Consider the following 7285-nt stretch of genomic DNA (forward strand, 5'->3'; position numbering starts at 1 on the left):
CATTTTATTTCAATAGAAAATTTTGGCAAATTTTTATTTCAATACAAAATTTTGTCAGATTTTTTTTCTACAGAAAATTTTGTCCAAATTTTATTTCTATAGAAGATTTTGTCAAAATTTTATTTCTATGGAAAATTTAGTTAAAATGTTATTTCTATAGAAATTTACACACAAAAAAATTGTTTTCCGATTCAATCACGAATTTAATTGATACAATTAATTTTTTAATTGATACTACCATTTCTGTGATTGAAAACATTTCAACTAAAAAATTATTTGGATCAATTAATTTCGTGATTGAATCAGAAAACATTTTTTTGTGTGTAAATATTATTTCTATAGAAAACTTTCTCTAAATTTTATTTCTATCGACAATTTTATTAAAATTTCATTTATGTGAAAGATTTTGTCAACATTTTATTTCAATAGAAAATTTTGTCAAACTTTTATTTCAATACAAAATTTTGACAACATTTTTTTCTATAGAAAATTTTGTTTCTGTAGAAAGTTTTGTCAAAATTTTATTTCTATAGAAAATGTTGCCAAAATATTATATGTATAGGTATTTTTCTAAAAGTTTTATTTCTGTTGAAACTTTTCTAAAAATTGTATTCCTATAGACAGTTTTATACGTTAGTTGAGGGACATTCAAAACAAAAAAATATAAATCTATTATTGTCATCCCTGAAATTGAATGTATAAAATAAATATCCACCGGTAAAAATTATTCTCACTCTATGGGATTGCAAATTATTATACATAAATCATCAAAATTCTTTGGAGAGGAATTAAAAAAATGACCAATATTGTTTTTTAATTTATTTGCAAGAAATCGGTTCATTCTGTCTAATAGTAATCAACATACATTCTAGTTGTACGTACATATTGTTCAATGTGTGAATAATCGCAAATGGCTTAGTGTGTGTGCAAGTTACTCTCTTGCTCTTCATGAAGAAATTGAGTTTTCGGCAAAATTGTGGATGCTGTAGCTCACCTTCATGAGGCCTCTCTCACTCTCGCTCTCATACCAACAAACTAAAACTAAGAGAGTTTCCGTTTTTATCCATTTGAGTTGAAGGTGAATTATATCCGCTTCCTCTCTTCGCTCAACAGGTTAAGTTTGTGTATCCAGTCAAGAAACCAGTAGTTCGGTGTTTACTTACGTACGGTGCAGACGGTAGTCGGGTTAATTTAATTTTCGATTAGGTTTTTTTGTGCTCTATGTATTTGCAAATTATATACGAGTTTGTAAAAAAAATCAATATTCGTCGTAAAGGAACTAAAAACAGGGATGAAGTTTGATTTCTAATTTGTTTGCAAAAAAAAAGAAAGCTTGATTCTGTATAATAGTGATCTGCATATATTCGATTTGTATGAGTATTGTGTTCTATTGGGTGTGCGCGAATGTGTATTTTTTCCCAAATGGCTTAGTGTATGCGCAAGCTTACGGTTGTTGCTCTTGTTTGTGTATATATGTATATCTCTTTGTCTCTCTCTCTCTCCGCTGTCATAGCAACAAACTAAAACTAAATGAGTTTCAGTTTATACTCATGTGAGTTGAATGTGAATTGTACCCACATCCTCTCGTTAGTCAACAAGTTATTATTGGGTATCTAGTCAGTGTTAAAATGTTGTTTATGCTGAACTGAATTTTTATGCATTGTATGTTGTTCTTTATTAATGTGCCTAATCATGACATTACAATTTACACGAAGGAAGATCTTGTACAGTGTCGTCGTGTTTTTTCGTTAAATCACTCTCGGTTATGTGATTTTTTATATGTGCTTTACTTATTTGCAAAGTTGAACTGTACTCAAGAGTGCATAGATTTCATATTCAAATATGGATAATATCAATTGGTAGAAGCTCTTGCAGTTTTTATATTGCAATCATTTTAAAATCGATCATTATCTGGACTCTAATCAAAGGTGGGTAAGTTTGCCTTTTAATTTCTTTTATTAGTTTTTCATTATACACATTCATTATATAACGTGGTTACAACTCGTGCCAAAAATAATCTAGAAAATATTCAAGAAAATTTCACGACAAATTTAACAAATTATAAAAAGGTTTTTGATCGAATTTGTTGTGGTAAGCATGAAAAAAGAGTTTTCCTTAAATGAATGAATGATCCCTTCTATTAGCGAATTTCCTTTACATCTACAAAAATTTAGCTAGTAGCAGATTTTAGTTTCCACCATCGAGGGAAAGTTACTATTTGACATTTTAAAGATATTGAATTAAAAAAAAAATGTTTTCATATTTTTATTCCAATATACAATTTTCCTAAATAAAAATTTCTCAAAAATTTATTCATAATAAAATTTTCTCAAAATTTTATTTCTATTGGAAATTTTTGCAAAATTTTATTTCTATAGCAACTTTTTCAAAATTTTATTTTTATATAAAATTTTCCCAAAATTTTATTTCTATAGAAAATTTTTCAGAATTTTATTTCTTTATAAAATTTTGTCAAACTTTTAATTCTAAAGATTTTTTTTGGAAATTTTATTTCTATGGAAGATTTTCTCAAAACTTTATTCCTATAGAAAATTTTCGCAAAATTTAAATTCTTTAGAAAATTTTGTAAAAATTCTTTTCTATAAAAAGTTTTGTCAAAATTTTATTTATATAGAACATTTTTTCACAATTTTATTTCTATAGACAATTTTGTCAACATTTTATTTATATAGAACTTTTTTTCTCAATTTTATTTCTATAGACAATTTTGTCAAAATTTTATTTCCATAGAAATTTTGTCAAAACATTATTTCTATAGAAAATTTTTTCACAAATTTATATCTGTACAATATTTTGTTAACATTTTATTTCTATTTTGTTAAAATTTTATTTCAATAGAAACTTTTCTCAAAATTTTATTTCTATTGGAAAATTTTGCAAACATTTATTTCTATATCAACTTTTTTCAAAATTTTATTTTTATATAAAATTTTCTCAAAATTTTATTTCTATAAAAATTTTTTCAGAATTTTATTTCTATATAAAATTTTGTCAAACTTTTAATTCTATAGATTTTTTTTGGAAATTTTGTTTCTATGGAAGGTTTTCTCAAAAATTTACTCCTATAGAAAATTTTCGCAAAATTTTAATTCTTTAGAAAATTTTGTAAAAATTTTATTTCTATAAAATGTTTTGTCAAAATTTTATTTATATAAAATATTTTTTTTTTACAATTTTATTTCTATAGACAATTTTGTTAAAATTTTATTTATATAGAACCTTTTTTCTCAATTTTATTTCTATAGACAATTTTGTCAAAATTTTGTCAAAACTTTATTTCTATAGAAAATTTTGTCAATATTTTATTTCTATAGAACATTTTTTCACAAATTTATATCTGTTCAATATTTTGTGAACATTTTATTTCTATAGAAAATTTGGTTAAAATTGTATTTCAATAGAAACTTTTCTCAAAATTTTATTTCTATTGGAAATTTTTGCAAACATTTATTTCTATAGCAACTTTTTTCAAAATTTTATTTTTGTATAAAATTTTCTCAAAATTTTATTTCTATAAAAAATTTTTCAGAATTTTATTTCTATATAAAATTTTGTCAAAAATTTCCTCAAAAATATATTCCTATAGAAAATTTTCGCAAAATTTTAATTCTTTAGAAAATTTTGTAAAAATTTTATTTCTATAAAATGTTTTGTCAAAATTTTATTTATATAAAATATTTTTTTTTACAATTTTATTTCTATAGACAATTTTGTCAAAATTTTATTTCCATAGAAATTTTGTCAAAACTTTATTTCTATAGAAAATTTTGTCAATATTTTATTTCTATAGAAAATATTTTCACAATTTTATTTCTATACAATATTTTGTTTACATTTTATTTCTATAGAAAATTTTGTTAAAATCTTATTTCTAAAGAAACTTTTCTCAAAATTTTATTTCTATTGAAAATTTTACCAAAATTTGAATTCTACAAAAACTTTTTTCTAAATTTTATTTCTATAGAAACTTTTCTCAAAATTTTATTTTTATGGAAAATTTTGTCAAAATGTTATTTCTATAGAAAATTTTGTCAAAACATTATTTCTATAGAAAATTTTGTCAAAATTTTATTTTTATAGAAAACTTTGTCAAAAGTTTATTTCTTTAGAAAGTTTTGTCAAAATTTTATTTCTATAGAAATTTTTTTCAAAACTTTTTTTATAGAAAATTTTGTAAAAATTTTATTTCTATAGTAAATTTTGGTCAAAATTATTTGCTATAGTAAATTTTGTTAAAACTGTATTTCTATAGAAAATGTTGTCAAAATTGCATTTCCATATTTTTTTTTAATTTCATTTCTATGGAAAATTTTCTCAATATTTTTTATTAACATTCTCAAAATTATATTTCCATAGAAAATTTTCCTATAGAAAATTTTCGAAGATTTTATTTCTATGAAAAAATTTCTCAAATTTTTTATTTCTATTGAAAATTTTCTAAAAAATTTTATTTCTATTCGAAATTTTTGCAAAATTTTATTTCTATAGCAACTTTTTTCAAAAGTTTATTTTTATATAAAATTTTCTCAAAAATTTATTTCTTTAGAAAATTTTTCACAATTTTATTTCTATATAAAATTTTATCAAACTTTTAATTCTCTAGATTTTTTTTTTTGAAGTTTTGTTTCTAAGGAAGATTTTCTCAAAAATTTATTCCTATAGCAAAATTTTAATTCTTTAGGAAATTTTGTAAATATTTTATTTCTTAAAAAAAGTTTTGTCAAAATTTTATTTATATAGAACATTTTTTTTTACAATTTTATTTCTGTAGACAATTTTGGTAAAATTTTATTTATGTAGTTTTTATTTATATAGTTTTTTCAATTTAAATGTAATTATGTAATTGCAAATTTTCGCAAAATTTTAATTCTTTAGAAAATTTTGTAAAAATTTTATTTCTATAAAAAGTTTTGTCAAAATTTTATTTATATAGAACATTTTTTTTACAATTTTATTTCTATAGACAATTTTGTCAAAATTTTATTTATGTAGTTTTTATTAATATAGTTTTTTCAATTTAAATGTAATTATCTGTGTTTTTCAAGTATTGATATATATTTTGTTCATTAATATGTTAAGTGTTTTTTCTTTTTGTTTTAAGTAATTTCCCTGAAGACGAGCATCGGAGATGTCTCGAAATATTGGATATTTTCAAATAAAAACAAGTATAAACGGCCGTAAGTTCGGCCAGGCCGAATCCTATGTACCCTCCACCATGGATTGCGTAGAAACTTCTACGAAAGACTGTCATCCACAATCGAATTACTTGGGTTGTGGTATCTTAAATCGTTTTCTAAATTGTGAGTTAGTCCATACATTAGACAAAAAAAAATATGTGTAAGTAAGTCTACAAATAATTACGTATCGATATGGACTTTTGCACGGTACGTAGGGAGCCAGAATTGAAATATGGGGCTCGCTTATATGGGGGCTATATACAATTATTGATATGGACCAATTTTTGTGTGATTGGGGATCGACTTATCTGAGGGCTATATATAACTATAGACCAATATGGACCTAGTTAGGCATGGTTGTTAACGGCCATATACTAGCACACTTTCAACTGACTCGGATGAAATTTGCTCCTCCAAGAGGCTCCAAAACCAAATCTCGGGATCGGTTTATATGGGGGCTATATATAATTGTGGACTGATATGGACCACTTTTGGCATGGTTGTTAAATATCATATACTACCACCACGTACAAAATTTCAACCAGATCGGATGAATTTTGCTTCTCCAAAAGGCACCGGAGGTCAAATCTGGGGATCGGTTTATATGGGTGCTATATATAATTATGGACTGACATGAACCAATTCCTGCATGGTTGTTGGATACCATATACTAACATCACGTACCAAATTTCAACCGAATCGGATGAATTTTGCTCTTCCAAGGGGCTCCGGAGGTCAAATCGGGGGATCGGTTTATATGAGGGCTATATATAATTATAGACCGACTTCGACCAATTTTTGCATGGGAGTTTGAGGCTATATACTAACACCATGTACCAAATTTCAGCCGAATCGGATGAAATTTGCTTCTCTTAGAGGCATCGCAAGCCAAATCGGGGGATCGGTTTATATGGGGGCTATATATAATTATGGACCGATGTGGACCAATTTTTGCATGGTTGTTAGAGACCATATACTAACACCATGTACCAAATTTCAGCCGGATCGGATGAAATTTGCTTCTCTTAGAGGCCTCGCAAGCCAAATTTGGGGGTCCGTTTATATGGGGGCTATATATAAAAATGGTCCGATGTGGACCAATTTTTGCATGGTTATTAGAGACCATATACTAACACCAAGTACCAAATTTCAGCCGGATCGGATGAAATTTGCTTCTCTTAGAGGCCTCGCAAGCCAAATTTGGGGGTCCGTTTATATGGGGGCTATACGTAAAAGTGGACCGATATGGCCCATTTGCAATACCATCCGACCTACATCAATAACAACTACTTGTGCCAAGTTTCAAGTCGATAGCTTGTTTCGTTCGGAAGTTAGCGTGATTTCAACAGACGGACGGACGGACGGACGGACGGACGGACGGACGGACGGACGGACGGACATGCTCAGATCGACTCAGAATTTCACCACGACCCAGAATATATATACTTTATGGGGTCTTAGAGCAATATTTCGATGTGTTACAAACGGAATGACAAAGTTAATATACCCCCCATCCTATGGTGGAGGGTATAATTACAACTAAATAAAACAACAACATCTGTTTTTATTTACATGACCTCAATCCAAACTAAACAAATATAATTTATATAGAACATTTTTTTCTCAATTTTATTTCTATAGACAATTTTGTCAAAATTTTATTTCCATAGAAATTTTGTCAAAACTTTATTTCTATAGAAAATTTTGTCAATACTTTATTTCAATAGAAAATTATTTCACAATTTTATTTCAATACAATATTTTGTTAACATTTTATTTCTATAGAAAATTTTGTTAAAATTTTATTTCTATAGAAACTTTTCTCAAAATTTTATCGCTATTGAAAATTTTACCAAAATTTGAATTCTATAAAACTTTTTTCAAAATTTTATTTCTATAGAAACTTTTCTCAAAATTTTATTTTTATAGAAAATTTTGTCAAAATTTTATTTCTATAGAAAATTTTGTCAAAATATTATTTCTATAGACAATTTTGTCAAATTTTTATTTCTATAGAAAATTTTGTTAAAATTTTAATTTTATAGAAAATTTTGTAATTTTTTTCCATAAAAAATGCTGTCTTAGTT

The sequence above is a fragment of the Haematobia irritans genome, chromosome 5 (genome assembly GCF_050003625.1).
Source record: "Haematobia irritans isolate KBUSLIRL chromosome 5, ASM5000362v1, whole genome shotgun sequence".
Classification (NCBI taxonomy): Eukaryota; Metazoa; Arthropoda; class Insecta; order Diptera; family Muscidae; genus Haematobia; species Haematobia irritans.